This window comes from Tauraco erythrolophus, chromosome 17 (genome assembly GCF_009769465.1).
Source record: "Tauraco erythrolophus isolate bTauEry1 chromosome 17, bTauEry1.pri, whole genome shotgun sequence".
Classification (NCBI taxonomy): Eukaryota; Metazoa; Chordata; class Aves; order Musophagiformes; family Musophagidae; genus Tauraco; species Tauraco erythrolophus.
This window is the reverse complement of record NC_141481.1, coordinates 10,610,867-10,631,566: the sequence shown is the minus strand read 5'-3', so window position 1 is coordinate 10,631,566 and position 20,700 is coordinate 10,610,867. Positions and strand designations below refer to the sequence as shown.

General features: G+C 35.3%; 1 protein-coding gene across 1 annotated transcript in view; it reads right to left on the bottom strand.

The window, feature by feature from the left end:
• Window positions 1-20,700, bottom strand: part of SDK1 (sidekick cell adhesion molecule 1) — a 402,092-nt gene that overhangs the window by 350,346 nt on the left and 31,046 nt on the right. The gene's annotated exons all lie outside the window — the stretch shown is intronic.

Genomic DNA, 20,700 nt, shown 5'->3' with positions numbered 1-20,700 from the left:
CTACAGAAAGCTACTTCATATTCTTGGAAAAGGGGAGCACCTGATCCATACCACAGCGCAGATCTTCAGAGGTAATTTCATTTTTTCATGAGATTATTAGAGTCCAAGAAAAATACATCAGTCTTCTCCCACAAGGACAACTGTAACTGTCAGTTTTTAAAATTATTTTTTAAATGTCAAAGCATGTTAAACATAACAGGTCAGATTCTCCAGTTGCAGGGGAGCACAGCAAACTGAATGGTTGGCATGGCAAATAATTCTAGTTTTCTGCCCACCGTGTAGTCTCATTCACAAGTTAGAACGTTTTAGAGACGACATTGAGCCAGCTGTCAGACGGAGGGCAACAGACTCCAAAATTCTCTCTCACTGTATTCATGACCTTCCTTAACTGCCCAATATTGCCTGCCAGGATGCAGGTGTTATTCACACCGGCAAGTTTATACACCAGTTCTGAAATTTTAGGCTGTCTTTTCTCCCTTCACAGCTCCAGAGCAATGCAATAAGAGGCCTTCAATCAGTATTTGAAGTTTCCTGTATTTTAAAGAGAAATTAACTGTTTCAGGTTCTTGCTATTTATTCCCATCTAGGGTCTAATGCAATGCTTTAACAAGAGAATCATGCAGCCATAATGAAATTCAGTGGGAAAAGAGGAAAAAAATCCAAATCAACCAATCAATCTTCGCTATAACATACAGCAATCAAGATTCTCAAACGAAGAGTTTTCCTAAGGTATTTTCACAGGCAGATTGTTTTCAACTTCCTTAAAAAGGATAACAACATTTTTGTCTGAAAGTCAACCCACGTCCTTAGAAACATCAGCAGTAGACTACTCCTAACATTAAGGCGCAGGTCACTGTGTAGTGATGGCAAAAGAGTAGCTCCCCATCTACTTCCTCAGTAATCTTGGCAGCCACAGCCCTAAATCTGTGCCAAACAATCTGCATGGAGACTCTTCTGCTAGTTTCAGGTAAAAATGAGATGAAGCTGTGTTGAAAAAAAAAAAAAAAAGCCAGCCAGAACTGCATTTTTTCCTCATTTTTGTAAAAACAGATTCTACTCAATGACTCAGAACAATGTATTTACTAATTTATCATAGATGAAAAAAGAAGAGAGACAGAAAAGGGGGGATAAAAGGACTTCCGGGCTTTAGGATCTTATCAATTTATTAGAACAGTTCGTTAGTGAATATAAAACAGAGTGGAAAAGCACATAGAAAAGCAGTACTTATATCACATGGGTTCAGTCTGTTCTTTCCAAGAGGGATTATAAAACAACAGTATGAGTATAAACAAAAGTACTTGGAAAAATTAATCTTGGCAAGCTCTTCCTGAGACACCTTTTTCATTGCAATTGCTTTTAAGCCACACAAATGGCATGAACTTCTTCATATGAAATGAAGATACTGCAATAACATGAATTGTAAAAATACTCTAGCCTTCCACACTCTCATCCCACACAGTAAGTAGTGTGAAAGATAAAATATACTCTCAAATGAAATACTTATAATTTTAAACAGAATTTGAAGCCTAAGCAAACACAAGGTAAATATCAGATTGTCAAGACTTACGATAAAACTAAAATACACTAAAATAAAGGGGCAGAAAAAATACAGAAGGGGTTCACTAAGAACTTCAGCTGCATCCAAAAAATGATTACTTCTTTAACAGGAACTAGCAAGTTCCAAATAAAAACACAGAATGAACACAAAGGTACTGAAACCACCTGCACTGTGATGCCTTTTAGCACCCCAGTCCTGGCAATTCATCCAACAAAAAAGTAAATATTATTCTGTTTGTTTAAAATTCGTTAAGTTCAAAAAGTCAATTCAATGTACTCCCTCAGAGTTCAAAAATTATAGACTTAATACAGAAGTAATTGATAAGATAAATACTAAAATATTCAGGGAGAATATAATTCTAAATGCCAAATTTAATAAAAATACGCAACATTTTTACATTACTAATACTTTTTTCTGCTATTAACATGCAAGATCTCTTTTGTTCACTAAATCAGTGCAGAGCTGTTGCTCACTTGACTTCAGTCAAGTGCAAATCCTCTACTTTAAGCAGATCAGCTGCATTTAATATCACCAAGTTTCTACCTTTTACAAACGTAAAGATCTTGAATTACTTTTGAGCCAATTCATGACTTCCAAAGATACAAATATCTATGTAGAAAATCTGAAAACTAAGAACTACTTTAGGGTTAAAGTTTTTCTAGAGCCTTCACGTGCTGTTGAAAATCAAGAGATTTCAGCTAGAGGTTGATTTCTGCTCTCATGCACTTGTCATTTCCTTCCTGTGACATCAGCTCATCGCGCGCACATGCTTGCCTTACAAAATTATTGCAATGTTAACTTCTAATTAGAGATAAGCCAACTTAATTCTAACACAAGTACAAAGACACATTAAGGCATGCAATGCAACTTTTTCTTTTTTCACCCTTCCTATCACGGTCTATCAGCATCCTAACCTTGTAAAATGTCTAGATACCTTAGTAATTAGAGAAAAATGTCTTTTTTTTTTTTCTATCTTTCACCCTCTGTGTGCAGCTGGAATTCCAGAGTTCAATAATAAAAAGAATAGAAAGTGTATCATGTGGAACAGCACCTATTCTCCCCACTGTCTCATTGCAGGACAGTGGGAAGGGGAAAATGTGTCAGCTCCGTGCCTTACGCAGTGTGTAAGCTGTAAGAACTGGGAGCGCACACCACATGACCTGGGATCTATGCCCACGTATTGTCTTTTCCAAAAGAATTCAAGGCTGTGCAACTCGAAGGTCTTTAGTGGTTGCTTCACTTTCTGGCTCTTCTAGCAAGCTGAAAAGAATCTGAATTCTGACCGAAGATTTACCCGCCCTGGGACATTTTTCCAATCAATCCATGTGATCTGTCAAGTACAATGCAGTATTTTAGTGTTCTTACAGAGTGAAAAACTGAAATGCACACGTGTATTAGCAGTACTGCCCTCCCACACATACTGTCCTGGATTTAATTTCTTTCACTGTACTGGAAGGGGAAGTATTTAACAGGATTTTCTGACATATCACTTCTTTTATTCAAGTTGAGTCATAGTGAATTCATGGCAATTCCCTCTGCTGGCTGACAATAGCTAAAATTTAACTGCTGGTAACTGTCTTCCCTAGATAACTCCATCCTAACATCCATAGTTCTTTGTTATTCACTCAATTTATTTGGACTTGGCTATCTTATCCAACCAGCACCTCTTACTTCTGTGTTCTCCTTCCTTTTCTTCCCCCATAAAATTGTCTGAGCCTTACAGAGTTGCTACTGAATACGTAAAAACATATATATTTTTCATTACATAGGAATTCCTCATGTTATTTATACAAAAATACGTTTTTTTTCTTTCCACGTTACTGAGCAGAATATTTCTCCAAGTCTGCAATTTGGAAAACCACAAGCTTCCTGATGGGCTCCTGGACATCTAAAACAGTGCACTTTCTTGGGTTTGGTTTTTAGGGTTTTGGAGGGTTTTTTTTTTTTAAATCAACTGTTTAAAATTTTTCTACAAAATTCAACCTAAAAAACTGAATTGAACTTTTTTTTTTTCCTGAAATGGCAGCCCATTCTAAAGGCAACACAGAATACAAAAGAAGTGCAAACAAATTAGCTTGCTTCCACAGGGACCAATAGATTTACTATAAACCAGCAGGAGCAATATCGTGGCAGTAGAACCAAGCTGACTTGCTCCATAAAAAGGCATGTCTAATTGCCATTGATCCACCATGGTACACCAAGAGCCCAGGGAGTATGAGGAATCTCTCTCCTGGAGCTGGCTGTACGTATTCAGCAGAGTTCTACACCAAGAAGGCACATTTGACACAGGAATTGTGATTATCCACAGATTGTCCTCCCTTTAGAGTCGTTTGTAGAAGTTGCAGTGGCACGTAGATATATTTGAAAGAACTGGTGTGACTAAAACTAGCCAAGTTACATGTTGGCTTATTGTTACTGTAATTTTCAAATTGTTTTTTCCTCCCTCAGCAGTCTGCTCTACTCATTTGTGCTGCTAGCAGAGACAGATACATAGAATCTAATTCCCACTTAAGAGCCTCATACTAAATCACTCATTACTCTATTTATTTTTAAAATGAGCACCATGTCTTATTGACAACTCTCCCAGACAATTCTCCATTCAGTTTTTGACTATATAATATCCCAGGATCAATAGCAGAAACCTCTTGTGTGGTAGGAAAGTAAACATATTAAGAAGCAGAAAAAAAGAATTGGAATGAGAGCACTGAACTGCTCTCCTCTCGTGCTAGCAGATGTTTTGCAGACTACACTATTAGATAACTTTTTTTTTTTGCCATTAAAAAACCCAACAAAAACAACTAACAAACAGGTCATATATAAATGAGGAGCAATAATGAGATCAGCTTTGGTACAAGTGGGATTACACCGACATGGATTCTACATCCATTCCAACTCAGCATGGCTACATCGACAGCCAGAACGTAATGGGATCAAGAAACAGCAGAGCTAGTTAGTAGCCACCCTCGTGAGCTGGACTCTACTGGTGATACATAAAACTGGTGCCCACTTTTCTTTACCATAGAAATTGTCCAGCACTGGATAACAGAACAAGTACGGGCTCTACAAACTCTATGAAGAGCTCAGTGATCAGGAAAAAGAACACCTGGGCTTCCAGAGGAACATAAAGCGTAGGTAACTTCACTAATGCACGTATACATTTGTAAGTATAAATAAAAATATTTAAAACAACATCAAGTTTCCATATGCATATCATGTTTCCTTGTGCATCAGAGTCATTTTGGGGGCTTTTGGGCTGTTCTTTCCACCTCACCCCCAAAGACATTTCTTTTTAGGAATTCTGAAGAGCTTTATATAAATAACTACTTTGGTAGAATTATACTCAGAACACAAACATAAAAAGAAACCATGGTGTTCTGCAAACTCCTGATCTCGTTATTCCTGACAAAGATACAGTACAATAATCTAATGATTTCTCTGTACATTCTTAAATAGTCAGGCTGAAAGCTCAATTTTTTACACTTGGAAGAAAGACTAGCAAGTTAGCCATCCTAAACCTTTTCTTTCAAAATTCTAGCAGAGCTTTTACATTTGCTTCTGATTAAAAAAAAAAATTATCTCAACATTTAAAGGACTCAGAAATGGTGTGATTGGTCAAATTCAGACCATTTGCTGGGTTCACAGTTGTTGATATTGCAGTTATTGATCTCAGTCAGGTAATAACACTGACAAGAATGAGCTGGTTTGCAGGCTGCAAAACCACTTCTCGGTGGTTCTACCACCGTTTTGGTACATTTTTTCCAGTTGCACACATCTTACTTCAGTTACAAAGAATAAAAAAACCGCACAACGATTTTGTGTTAGGTTTTAGTAAAGCTCATTATGAATTTTATGGATACAAGTTACTAAGTTTGTTTTGCTCTTCCTCTGTTTGAGCAATACAACACATTCAAAACATCACGATTCAAAATAGTTTTTCACAATACTCTAAATTGCAGTTAAAATAGTATCTTGTACTCAGGCATGAATGTAAGTAATGACCTGCTAACAATCTTAAACCTACATTTTAAAATTAAGAAACATGTAATTGTAGCTGTTAGCTTTCTTGTTTATGTAATCTGTCTAAATGACTACATGCTCACTATCTAATGAGTAACAATTTGGTAAGTTTACAATAACAGGTTATAGGTAAAATTGTTTCTTTTCTTCCTCCTCACTTTTCTCTTTTTTTTTCTTTTTTACATCAGGATCCACCTCATGCTATAGTTTGAAGAGCTCTTTCTTATCCTTCCAGCATCAACATAAACCTTCACTTGTGAAAATTACATTTGGCAAACTTTTGTTTTACACTTTCATCATGATTTATTTCTGAAGAAAACCAACAAAAGAAGCAGGTATACACCAGTGTTGACTTCCTCATACCTGCATCACCCTGACACAACATCTCAGATCAGTATGAAATTAATTGAAATCTGTTATTGACTCTGAAACCCAAAGATGGCAATTTAGATGTCAACGTTAGCTAACTTGATTTTAATGTTAACATACAACAACTATGACAAATGAATTGATGACATGTACAAATTTCTGACATTTGTAACTTCGGACAGCAAATGGAGTTGACAAATGGATCTGATGGCAAATATTATGTGACTCCATAATTAAGGATGTACTGAAGTTTGCACTGAAACTGCGCCGGGATAACAGAGTGAATTTTCCACTGACTTGCATACTAGGTAGCTATTTTCAGTTATGTGATGTACGTGCAAGTTCAAGCATTAAAAAAACCCCTACAATCTGATTTAGTATTGTTCTTCACTTATTTCATATAGGTGCAAAGCAGAATCAGACATTAATTCTCCATCTTTGACCAACAAGCAAAGAACAGTTGAATATTTACCTCAATTATACTAAGCAGTGACCAAATCAGTTTCATTAATATTCTATGAAAATTACTTATGAGAACTTATAAAAACCATTCACCAGTTTATTCATTAAATATAATTGTTAGTTTTAATGATTCAAAAGAAATATATGAAAACAATATTTAAGTAATTCAACTCCTCACTGAATAAGATATAAATACAAACAGGATTTGCTTCCTATACCCGAGGAGATCAATTTTCCTTATTATTTCTCTAACTTATGTTACCATTGCACATACAATTCCCCATCACAGACAAGGGACTTTGCCCCACTACGTAAAAACAGAGCAAAAGATAATAGGCAAAGAGCACATTAAAAAATTCCAAGGAGTTATTTTTAGACAGATTTTTAAGGATGCAAGCATCCTTAAAGCATATACTTTAAGTCCATCCGTTAAGCAAAGCTTTTCATAAAATGTTTAAGTCCTGTTGATTTCCTTGGGACAGTCATCATCAGACAAAGTCCTGGTGCGAGTCCAGCTGTGTACACGCTGAGGCACACGACAGGGAAAGATGTTCAGCACAGAGCTCTAATTTGGGGTACGATACACACCGCAGAAGCTCTTGTACAGCAGTTTGCTTCCTCAACCAGGTAGGGTTGTGAAGCTGGAAAGCAGCCACAATGCTACAGTAGGAACAGTGCTGAAGGGCAAGGAAAAGGGAAGCAGGGACTAATTTGGAAGGTTTATGTGCCTTTAGCTCCTCTATAATTCCAGAGCTGGTCTTAAGTACAAATTTAAATAATACTGTGAACTGGGCAATAGTCCTTCTGAGTCTATAAAAAACCCCAAACGTCCTATGAACAGCCACTTTTCCGTCCCATTTTTGGATTTCACCATTCAATTTGCCATTCCTAAACTGTAATCACAGCTTACCTACTTATAAAAGCATCTTTAGTGAGTACTATTTACATATAAGAGGAATCTTCAGCTACGGAATCCTGATCCATCTCTACCTGTACGACCTGTAATAACTCTGCTTGAGTTGGGCCATCAGAATTTAGCAAACTAAGAACACAATCACAAAGCTATTCTACACTATGATTTGTGCAAACATAATAACCAAATACTACAAGTCAAAATTCTGCTATATTATAACTAGTACCTTAAATACATTTTTCTAAAATGTATTTTTAGAACATGCCAGAACATGCATTCTTAGTCTCCTCTGGGCATTTTTGGGGGGTGGAGGGGGGAAGCACACTTTTCTTAAGCTGATAAAGGGAAAATTAGGATTCCAGGGTATCAGTCAAATTTATTTCACATTTCTTGCAATGTCCAGCTTAATCCACTGAACAGATCATTGTAGATCTAAGTTTTGAGCCTTTAAACTTCTATATTTAAAGACCAGACCACAAGGGAAAGAAACAGCACGAGAATAAAAATAATCCATTTGATTCCTTTAGATATCAGAATCATCATCATGAACTATTCCCATACTATAAAAATACAGTTCCAACTACTCTGCCTTCACAGAGCATATTCTTGTTTCATTTGAGGAAATACAATCACAGTTTTATGTATGACCTTCACAATCTCTTTTTCACAACTCAGTAACAACTTCCTGGTAATTTCTTTCCACACAACATTCAACCTTACTTCAGGAAAAACGTAATAGGAAACTTCAAAAATTCATATAAAAATGGCAATTCTAGTGAATATTTAATTTAGGCTGTCCTCCCTCTCAAATAAATATTAGATTTGACTTTTAGACAGTTAAAAGCATAGGCAGAGTAAGGTACTGAAAACACTCTAATTTTAAAGGTATTAACGATACAGCCACTGTGTTATGTCAAACTCATTTAAGCTATAGCTAACTGATATTTAATTATTAAAAAAGATTTTGCTCTTGTGTATATTAACTTATCAGAGATTGATAGTTTTAAGGGCTTTTACAATGTTCAAACCATTTTTTAAATGGAAAATAAATCTGTGAAATTCCATAAAAATCACGAGGAAAACTAGTTTAAGCTATCGTTTTTTAATCACTGCTGTAATCAAAAACCAATTTTTTTTTGATAAACACTGCCCTACACTAACAGTTTTCCCATTTGACCAGAATGACAGTGTGAAAAAGCTGTTGCTAATCTCACTATTGATAATTCCTGCTTTACATTATATGTATATTATATTTTTATAATTTTTTTCACATTTATCATTTTTAAAAAATGAAAAAATCAATAGTTTTGCCTTTTATTCTTGCTACTAAAAAAATAACTTCTCATTGCTCTAAAACGAAATAGCCATATGTGTGCATTGTGCGAACAACAAAGGGGTACCAGAAGGGAAGATTTCTTAAAGACATCTCATCATTTAATATTTATTTCTTATTCTTCTTCTTTCCATAGCCATACACAGCTTAAGACCACTTCCCACTTCTCCGAAATTATTGAAACCATACAGAATTGATTACGATGTATGGAAACCTTTCACCAAGTTTCTGTCCTTGATCAAAATCAGTTTCTCTCTTTTACTTTCTAGAGTGAATTGACGTTTTCAGTGAATGTTGATATTCAAGTAATAAAAAAAAATTACAGAATATGATTAGAATTTGCTATGAAAGCAGGAACATGAAACATAATATTTTAACATCCAGAAAGCCAAAACTGTGCCAAACTCTGCAAAGGTGTTTACATATTTTATCACGGTTTTACTGTCTATTTCTATGCATTAATTATAAAAACCCTGTGCAGCTCTAACTGTGGCTTCTGTAATTATTAAATGTCAGTAATGCAAACACTATCCTTTAAACAAAAATTACTTAATAGAACAATTATAAACAACTGCTCAAAACAAAAGGCAAAGTTCCAATAACACAGAACACCCTGTGCTTCATCCTTGGAACTTGAAAAACAAGATGTTGCCAAGACTGCTGAAATATGTACCATACAAAAATTTTAGATTATAGTTGATTAGGACCATTAAAAATTAATACTAAAAAAAAAATGGGCTTCAGAGAAGAGCAATAAATCAGGAGTCACTGCAGAAGCGTAAGAAACAAGCCATAAAAAGTTGGGTTTTTTCCCCCCATGTTTGGCTTTAGTGTTGATGCAGTATGTGCTTACTAATCTCTCTAGTTGAAGGCTCGGACCCAACATTTCCACAGCCATACTGGTTCATAGTTAATGAATTTATATTGTACCTCTGCAGAAGTCTTCCATGACTTATCGTAATCTTCCACCTCGACTAACCTTTGTCAAGTATGTGGGCCATACACTTAAAATAGAGCACAGCTGCCTCAGTTCAGCTACACAGTCTTCCAGACAGAGGGATTCAGGCATCCACTGCACAAAACACATGCAATAATTTCAAAGCTTCCTAGCTCAGTATGCATGACTCAAATACAGACAGAAGTCCATAAAATAGTTTTCTAAAATATTAGACTTCCTACATAGCAAATACTGAAGCTGCATAAAACGCCTAGCAGTGTCCAAAAGGAAATTTAGCTTTTCCAATAAGCAGAGTTAACATGTCTGGGACTGTCTAGTATGCAGCAGCCCAGCTCTGACCACCAAGCAGTAGCTGTGCTGGGAAATACTGGGCAAATGCAAGAGACATAAATACACACACACATAAACACGTGTGCATGTGTGTGCACTTTTCCATACATATGGATGGATATCCTCCCCGGGAAAAAAAAGGAAATCCGGGAAGAGAAAGAGAAGGTCAAGCTGAAGAATCCTGATCATGCACAGCATTATATCTACACCAGCAAGACTTTTACCCTCTGCAGTTAAAGTAAATTAAATTTATGCTTACCTGCCAATTTGTTTTCTGAGAATTAGCACCTGCTCAAGAGCTCAATTAAGTTCCTTCGAGGCCCTAGAGCAGTCAGTACATCTAAACAAGGGTAAAGAACCCAGGGAGAGTGTTCATCTAAATTTAAAATCTCTATGATTTAGTACATCATATAGTAAAACTAAAGAACTAAATCTTGCTTTTAACATTGTTTCCGAAAAGAATTTAGAAGCTGCATACATAATGATGTGAAGATGACATCTGGTTCTATAGCAGAAGATACTAATTCGAGAGAAATCAATGAGATTATATTGAAAGACTGGAAACGGCCCTAAAACTAAGTATGAAATTTTGTGCTTTCCTTCCTAATAGTTTCTATTTAAGCTTATATTTACGCTCTTTTTTTCTTAATTTATTTATGCATATTGCAACTTCATGCTACATTTCAGTATAAATATTTGCTATTGTACAAAGAGCATTATAGAGAAGATGTAATGGGACTCCCTGGTAGAAGTGATGGGTGTTAGAAAGATCAACAAACACAATGTTTGAACAGCACACTAAGTGTAGTTTCCGTCATAGACATAGATCAACTTGGATGAAACTCAACCCCTTCATATTTTTAAGGATACTTTTGCAAACACTCAGAAACATTAAAATCACACTTTTAGAAAGCTAGTCTTAAAGCACATTAAATTATGTGTGGCTACTTCTTTTCATAAATAATGCATCCCAAAAAGGATTAGGAATAACTACAAAGGAAAATAACATATGACTGTGGAACACATAAGAACACAACGTTAGTTTTAATCTAGCTAACAAAGGAAAAGGGCCAGTGGCAATATCGTGGCACGGGCTACTTGGATTCCATTAAATGACTTGAAGACAATGAAAATAACAGGAACTACAAAGATTTTTCTTTGGAAAATTAAACGGCTTCTGTGTTAGAAGTAGAGTAGTCTAGAAACAGGAAAGAAAAAGGAAAAAAAAAGAAAGAGTATATAAAATCAATACACTCACTACTGTGTGGCAGAAAAGCTTCACCCAGGGTGACTGTCCTCTGGCATGCGTCAGGGCACTGTAGTAGTGTCCACTCCCTCTCCATGACATGAGTACCAGGCTCACTGCTATAAACAGAATGAAAACCACAACAGTGGCTTCCAGCTCAACTCCTTTGGTGAGGAACAGTGGCAACTACTCTACTAAACAGTCCCTCCTCCTGATGACTGTCTCCCTCCCTCCCTCCCTTATTACCCCACATATCCTGCTAGTACTATACACTAGCATCACTGTAGTATCTAACACCCTGAAATAGTAAAGATAATAGAAATCTAAATTTAAATTGTTGGGAGAATTATAAAATTAAACCAGAAGCTTGTTCTCAGAATAAGCATTGCTTGAACGATCCCTGATGTAACATGCACATTTTGGAAAAAGGTTTCAAAACACTGGCAAGATTTTTCCAAGATGTTTTTATAACATTCTGCCATTGAACTGAAATAAGTATTGGAACACAGGAGAGCAGTAGCTCTGTCCAGAGCTGCATCTGAACAAAAGCTGAATTCCCCAGTCAACAAAACTGCAGAGTAGATGAGTGTGTCACTACTGAAACACGCAACGAGCTACTTCAGCTTTCACGTATCCACGTGGCCTGAACAGGCAGAATTATCCAGTGCAGCAAACACTCGGTGGAAGAGATCACTGTCTTTCAGTAAGGGTTAAACAGTATACAAAACCATGATGTAAACTTTTCAGGAGTGCACACTGATGCCTACAGACACTTGTCCAAAACACAAGGAATTATTTATACAACCTGTATTAACTGCTAACCCTTGAAAACCATTTCCCACACTCAAGGTCAGAAATAATGTGTAAATATTTCCCATCAGCTGAAGGGCAACAGGAGAGCAGACACATCACCTTAAAAAGCACCACATTACAGGCTCAAGACATTACTTCAAGTGGTGAGGAGTTAGGGAGACTTTTCTGGTTTGCTTTAAAGATTTGAAAGGGAAGATTTGATACTATAAAAATTGGAAAAAATCCTACAAGAAAAGAAACCAATTGAGATCGTGCCTTTGAATATTTAAAGTGCCATTTTTTCAAGAGCCTACAAAACTTAAATTCACTAGGGAGAGAAACAAGAGTTGATTAGACCTCATTAGGAAAGTATTTCAAGAAAGAACAGTGTCTTTTCTTTGTTTTTTTAACAACATAGCAGAAATTTAAATTATAGATTGTAACATCCTTTTTTTACATCACAGGTATAAGAAAAAGATTAGGGTACTACTAAAATAACAGTAAGAAAAAAATATTTAAGTGTTACTAAAATTAAAATTCAAGCATCAACTATATAGACATTTGCCTGAGAAAATAATGAGTCAATGATTTACTGCAGGCATTTTATGCTATGGAATGTAAGATCATTGTTTGTAGTATTTTTATTATTTAAAAAGGACTAAATTGCATTTTACAGCTCTCTGGCTGTCAGCTTTTAGTTGATCAGACAAACCAATATAATAAAATTAATTTTCATACAGTTGCATGTTGATTTTTAAGCCCCAAAATAAGACTAACAGAACACAGAAAGGTCAAAGATTGTCGTCTCATGTTTTGTTGGTTGTATCGATGATTCAAAGGTTAAGATTATAAAATCCAAATACGATAGGTATATTGGCCCCAGGTTTTTTCAAATTTAAAAAGACATACTTCTTCCACATTTTTAAGTAACTGAAATCCACGCTGACCTGATGTACCTCTAAGGATCAGTCCTTAAGCAGGTAGTGCAAACCAATGGGCTGACTTACAGAATCACTTTACAAGTAAGGAGTTACAAATTAGCACGATACATTTAATAGATATTAACTTTACCATATTTCAAACTGAACAATGAAAATGTTCTTCCAGTAAACACTGTGAAATGTTTTGCTGAAAGGCAATATATTCTGAACTTAAGTTTATCCCATGACCTTTTAGTTTGCCTACATCTGCTCATTTCATTACCTCCATTTTCTTTGTGCTACAAATATAACCGATCTGACCCTCACCGTGTCTTCTGCCTTTTGCCCTTGTCCACTTAACAATTAAATGCATGTTCATGTATTACTGACATCTGCAATACCAGCATTTTTACTTCTGTTTTCAGCATACTATGAGATAGAATGCTTGCTGAGCAGTGATGACTCTTTGCACAAGAGTTAAAAAGAATTTCATTCTCCATCTCTTAAGATTGAAAAAAAAAAATTTAAAATATGAAAAATATTCATATGTGAAAATATATAAACCTAGAAATTCTTATAAAGTAGTACTAGAGTTTTCCTTTGAAGGCTGATAGCTGGTGTTTTGAGTGTCAGCAAATCATAAGCAGCAATAATTCAATGATACGTTTAACATTTTTTCATCACATTGTTATTGAGTTAGGACTATGAGTGAGGAAAAATGAGTGCTAAGTTCAGAAAAAACACTCACTGTAGATTTTAAAGAAAGCTCTTATATCTTTGAAACATGCTTCTCTCCTTCCACCCCCAACTCTAGCCCTAAGATCCATTTTTTAATCACATATTGCCAACTAATGTTTATGTAAACCTCTGAGCTCCCTGGATCACTGCTATCATAGCCTCTTCACTGTCCTTGTAGAAGTTGATGAAATTTATTCATTTATATATATTCATAAATGTAAAGAACGCTAAGGCAGAAAGCCTATTTCATTATTATCTTAGAATACAAAGTACAATGCCAGCAGGTAGTAATCAGCAACTTCATACTCCTATGAATCCTTAACTACTTCACTCCAGAACAAACACTTTTAACAATTTGTTTACTGTGATTGTACTTTACTCAACTATTGGTCCCCTTTCTTGCATCTTCAGGACACGAATTTTCATTTAATTTACAACAACACAAAACTAAATTGCTTACTCAAATGTAGAAAAAAGTTTATCCTTCATTTAGTACCACCTTCAAATAATCACAGATTCATATAATATCAGAGGGCTCCAATCAAGTACAATCGCCCCTGCTAATCCCAAGACATTTTCAGGATACCATTCCTGTTGGCTACACAGGTTCGTTACATTCACAGGTCAGCAGAATTCACAACTCCTAAATCAGGCAAGATATTACAATTTATAAAGTCAGGATATTCCATTAGATCTGGAATTCCTTGTTGACTGATGATGTTTCCACGTGTTCTACTGAGGTTCTAAGCTTCTACTTGGCAAAAACAAATTTAATGAAATTCTGCAATTGAGAATTTACCCCTGTCTTCTGTTGAACTAGAGAAGGGAACAAAAAGTGGGAGAAAGACGTACAGAATTTTCAGACAGCTTTCCTGTGTTTCTGTTGATCAAAAAAATATTTCTTGGACTATTCTCTCTCTGATTGTACACTCAAACACTTCAGAAAGGAAAACGACTTTGCCTAGCAAGATTGTTCCCTACTTGGAGAATTTCTCCTTTCTACTTCACATGTTCTAAGGATTGCTCTGATTGCAAGAACCAGGCACTCAGCTTAGGTGAATAGATGCCTGCAAATCAAGCGCCCTCAAGATCTCCCTTTTTTAGGACACATTGCTGCCAAAATCTCATGATTCCCAATTGCCAGATTGGGCTCTTCAGAGGAAATCTTTCTCTCTGCAAATATCATTGTATCTTTTGCTAAGATTTAAGTTACATCTGATTTTGTTACTTGAATAATACAAGTGTTTTCATTTTGAAACTTGTGATATTTTCAATATTAACTAATAAAATCAACTTTTTGCCACAAACTACTCATTCAAAACTAATTTTGCAATACTGCACTCAAATAAATAAAAGGCTGTTGAAACAAAGAGGGAGGAAGCTCTATTTACACATTGCAAACCTTGCCTAGGCTTCTGATTTGCCTTATTTCATTTTAGCTTCTTCCCTAGACTGCTTGTACACTCAATAACAATATTTATTTTTTTAAAGCAGAAGCAAAGTCTGATGAAACTCGAAGAAGGGCAACATGCAGCATTCGGATTCATTATTTAGAGACTAATCAGAACACTGTATAGATAATAGAGAAATTTGTGTCCTCAAAGAACACTACCACAAGCTATTCATCCAAGGGATACCTCAGAGCAACATTCACTTCCTCAACCAGTGCTTCCAGCATTTAACATAAAACTTGAGAAGCAAGTATGGGGATCAGGAGCCAGGAAAACCAAAGCGCTATTAGAACTGACATTTTCACTTTCTTCAGTGGTATTTTCTGGTGTGCCTAGCTTCTCCACACAACGTTTTCATTGGATTTTTTTTTCCAAGCAGATGTATTTTTAAGAGGTCAACTGTTGCTCAGAAACAGCCTTGCTTTTACCATTAACATTTCAGGAGACAGGCTGAAGTAGGAAGATTTTCTCCCCAAAAGCGTTTCTCTCTGTGTCATGTCAAAACTCTAGCAATTTAGCACAAGATGACATTTGCACACAATAGTAAGGTTTACCTCACTTACTAAAGTGAAACCTCATTAATTGGGAAACTATGGATTTCCATACTTTCTTATCCCTCACTGAAAGTTAAACAGGAAGAGAGAGAAGAGAAAGAAAAATCACACTTACGACAAAGCTGGAAAAGTCAACATTCTCAAGTAGCAAAACTCTTGAAGTTTGAATTCCTATTTTTAAGAACCAGGTTTTACACGAAAAATTTGGTCTATCTGCAGTTTAACATATCTGATGTTTAATTTTTGGATCTCATCTTAAAAGCAATCCACAGCAGGTCAATTAGATAGATCAAAGAATTTTCAGTGCACCCATTGCAGATTACAACTTCCATGAACTTATGCTAGCACCAAAAGAAAACAAGTATTTTTCTTAAAATGTAGTTGAGCTTTGCATTGACACTATTCTTTCTCAAGACTCCTATTTTCAGATGTAACCAATGAAAACCACCCTAGGACAAGAACTCTCCTTTCCCTCGCCCTAGGGGTTGCTTTTTGTACACAGTGAGAATGTGGCGTATTTTTACCTTTCAGTTCCATTTTTTAAATTAAAAAAAATGAACTCCCTTTACATGATCAAGACTGGTCTATTTCCAGCAAAGAAGTTAGTTTATCATCTCTAGAAGCTGCAACAGTGCTAAACAAAGCAGTAGAAAAAAAGGAAATACAATATTAAATTATATGTACAAATAAAGGAAAAACATCTATTAGACAACCTGGTTACAGAAAAATAAAGGTACTGGAAAAATCTTTCAATAGTGCATTGCCAGTTACAGAGTTAGCTGAAAGATATCACACTGGCTTGGCTGAAGGTCAAATCTTCTACCTAGAAGGTATGGTTTTCTTAGCTTTTCTGCTAACTCACTTGCCAGTTACAGACATTGAGTAAACTACATTTTCTCTCATTCAGAAGTATACTAAAAGCTTTTCTAAGCAACAATCTTAATTTCATATTGTGTTCAGATGTGAAAAAAATAGATTTAAATTCTATTTCACAGTACAATCAACCACCAATTGCTGCCACAATACTTGACCTTCATAAAAAACAGCAGACATAGGCATGTACCAAAATAATGGGATTTGAAATGTTAACCTATATCCTATTGATTATTTTTAACTAAGGATCTGAAAGAAAAAGTGTTCTCATTTCTAATTGGTTGCTAATTGGATTGGGAACTGCATCAAAACAAAGTAACTTGAGATGAGCATTCTATTTCTTTGGATAAAGCCCTGAGAATGGGGTCTCAGAAGGTTAAGAAACAGGTGCTTACTGAAGAGTCACCCATCCAGATACAGTCATTCACCACACCAGGGAGCAATTTTCACAACACTGAAAGAGAAATCTCAACTCTCCTTTTTCCTGATCTTAAGAAAAAAAAAAAAAACACACAAAAAAAACCCACCCTACCACCTCCCTCCCAATTCCAACCAAAGCTTCACAGGTAACCAAACAGCAAAACTCAGGACCAATTCTCCACTTTCACTATTTAAGAACATACAAGTGTTTCTTCTTAATATTTTAGGATAGATCAAAGAAACCAAACTCTTGGCAACAATCATACAGCAAAATAAAGTAAACCCATGGCCGACTGTAGGGAACACTTGAAAACAAGTGAAAGTCTAGAGAGCAAAGAGCCTACAAAGATAACCTAGAAAGAAGACGGTTGCTCTTTCTTTCAAATACAACATGCTTAGTAATTGCTAATGGTGCCAAAATTATCCTTCCAGGCACAGAAAGCTGTAACAACGCAAATTTCTATACACCGCCCTGTCCCAGCTTATTTCACTAGAAAATTTGCCTAAACTCTACTCCAATAGCAATGAAATTATTCTTGTATTTACAGCATCGGAGCATAAAAACCACGGTATAAGTCTGAAATGAAAAAACATACACAAATTAAGAATACTACCTAGTGTCATTCCATCTGACTTTTTATTTTACCATAGACCAAAGCCAGGAGAGAAAAGCTCAAGAGTAAACGAGATGACACAATATGATCTTAAAAAGGCAATTTCACAGCCAACAGGTCTACTAGATATAAAGAGAAAAACTGATTGAAAACAAGAAAGGAATAGAGAAGGCTGGCTACTACTACCATGAATTAAACCAAATTCAGAGTATGTTATCATAACATGCTGACAAGCAGTTTGCAAAAATAATTTGTGCAATAAAAATGAGTGGGTAGGCCAAAAATAGTGTCAAGCTGGCTGCTTACATAAACAAATAAAAACAGTTAAGTAGCACTGTCCAAAGTAACAAAAGCTTCACTGATTGTTGAAGTCATTTAAGACTATAAGGCTATCTGAAAATAATGTTCCGTAATGTTTGATATTACACTAAATTCTATTTTATTCATACTCACAAGATTCTCCAGTATTTTGAATGGGATAATGCATGGCTATTCCTATAAAATGCAAACATTTTTACTTGAAATATTTGCTAGCAGAACAAACCTATTAGTATTTATAATGAGTCTTACATTAAATATAAATACACAGTTATAACTAACATAACCAACTGAAATTGGAAATGAGCTGATGGAACTCTTAGGATTCATTTTCTACTAAAGTAAACTAAAAATATGCAAATTAAAAAGGTACAGTAACTGCTGTGGTTACAGTCTAAAAAAAAAAATCACTTATATTTACCTCAATATAAGATACACGTCATATTTTCCGGGGCATTTTTTTTTTTACTGTATTAAAGAAAAGAATCTGAGACTGTGATCTACCTTCCCTGGGTGTCCTTTTCTGCAGCAAGAATTGATAGAACTAGAATGACTACAGAGCATTTGCATAGTCTCTGAGCAATGCATGGTTCCTCCCAATCCTGTGACCCAATCTGATGCTAAGTAAATCTAGTTTGTTTTGGACCAGAATACCCTCTGCTTTAAAAAAAAAATAAATGAAAGACGTAAATTTTTAAAAAGCTAATTTATCAAGGTGCAATAAGCATAAGGTTATTAAGGATACAGCTGTTGCAGGTATAACTGCACAGGTGCACCATTGGTGTTTAGCAAAGGAGGGAAAATTTAGAAAGATTTTACTGAAGGTTATAAAATTCTAGTGGGGATTGGTGCCATTCAGAGTAAGAGGTGCCCTGGTAAGAAAAAAAAAAAAAAATTATAAGATGTGTAAACACAAAGACGAAATGTGGGTAGGTTCCAAGTGAACCCAAGCCTCAGGAGTCTGTGCTCACTCACTTTATTCAAAAATCAGGAATTCAGATTATCCAAGAGCTGGCTGCACAATCCCAGGGCCGCATATCAAACACTGTGCAGCTGGGACATCCGAACCACCCAAAAGCTACAAGATGAACTCCTCTGCTAGAAAAGCCAAGAGAGCATAAGAAGAGGTGTAAAAACAAGAACTGCAGAAGAGCTTTAGCAACATAGAATGGTTTTAATATTTAAATAGTTGGCTAGATTTCACATTCTACCTCTGCCATCTCCAATTAATACCACGTTATAATTCATATACTGTTAATTCTTAGATGGTACTCTACGTGCCCTGTTAGTGAGGCTGGCAGAATCCAGAAACCAAAAAGACACCACAACAAAAGGATAGAAAACTTAAATGAAACATCAAACCTAGGTACTAGTGAGAATGACATTTAAACTAACAAACATAATGTTCAAACCAGAAAATTCCTCTCTATCTTCTATCCTGCTCACGTTTTCTATAAGTAAGGCTTTAATAACTAGATTTTTTTAATTTGTCCTTCAAGAAAACTTTATTGCATACATATATAATGTAATTTCAGCTTGCAACCAAATCATTATTTAATTAGACAATAAACCCTCATACTAACAGTAAATAACATTTATGTAAGATTATTTTGCAATGTTTCCACACCATGTTAATTTTTTTTAGCATTTCAAATTTAGCTTTTTACTGTGAAATAACCTTGAAATGCTGGCTGCAGCTGTTTTTTTAAGCTTCACAACAGGTACAATTTTCCTTAGCTATTTGGCTCAAAAAAAAATTTCCATGCTGACTTAAGCAGTGTAAGTCAAAGATTTACACTTTCAATTAATTGAACTCTGAAAGCAAATAAAGTATCAACTTTCTTCTTCATCAACACAATTTTCTGTTTTAAAAGTCCAGGGGTTAAATTTAGATTAGAAACATTTTAAAAGGTAAATAATTTTTTTAAAAAGGCATGACATGAGTATCTGAACACAAAAATAACTTACCCACCCTGTGAAGTCTATCTTTCAAAAATCTCAATTAATATGTGATTGCTATAGGAGATATATAAAGAACAAAAATTGAACAGGCTAATGTATGGATTTCTTATTACTATGCTAGATGTCTTTTAGTAAGACTGACACCGACTCAAATGAACTGAAAACCAGGAGGCACAACTGCACCATCCAACTCTAACCACTCTCGCATTTTATTTTGACTTCTGAAGTTTAGTCTCGCTGGGGAAAAAATAGATTCTTAGTGTTTTCCAAGTTGTTATTCATTGACCAATATTACTAGATACGTGGTTAAAGAGACAAAATTAACTTCTGCATAGAGAAGAACCACAAGTATGAAGTGAAGTTACTACTTGTGATGCAGTAAAGTTATCCCATTATCTCAAAAACAAAGAGTTGCATAAAAATCAGTTACTACTGCAGCATCTATAAGTGCTCTGAAATATCCCAGACAGTCACTCTCTGTTCTCAATATCTTTCTAATTTTTTCCTACTACCCTGCCCACACACCTCATTAACATTTTCCCATATAAATATATAGGTGCTGTACACATATATGTGGGGAGAGTTAAAGATTATCTGTCTTGCTGAAATAAAAAAAATACACAGGAACTTTAGTAGGGTAGGAATTTAACCACAATTTTTCAAATTTAACTAAAAAAAAAATTATTCAGATTCTTCAGAGAATCTTCTAAGCTTTTCAACATATATTGAAAGGCAATAAAAACAACAAAAAAGTTTAAAAACAAAGTATTGTTATTTTTAAAGCAAATCATTCTACGTACAAAGGATACTTTTACTTGCATAAGATGAGAAATTCGGACTCCGTAGAAGATGCTGTGTGCACTGCAGTTGGC